Source organism: Rhea americana, unplaced genomic scaffold, assembly GCF_003343005.1.
Source record: "Rhea americana isolate MKP2758 unplaced genomic scaffold, rheAme1 scaffold_151, whole genome shotgun sequence".
Classification (NCBI taxonomy): domain Eukaryota; kingdom Metazoa; phylum Chordata; class Aves; order Rheiformes; family Rheidae; genus Rhea; species Rhea americana.
Window position 1 is genome coordinate 342,926 of NW_028185606.1, and position 223 is coordinate 343,148.

Here is a 223-nt window from a genome sequence, read left to right on the forward strand (position 1 = left end):
CCTCTTTCTCTTCCAAGGACTGCAGTGCTTTTAACAAGAGGAAAAAAAATAATAAAAATAGCAATAATTAAAAAAAATCTACAGTATTCACTTCCTTTTGGTATATTACATGGGCATTTTCTGTACATGACCCAAGAGATCCCTTTATTTACATGGTGATATGGAAGGACTTGTTCCTGGGAGCCCAATTCTCCTGGCCTTGAGTGGGGAATTAAGGCCCTTT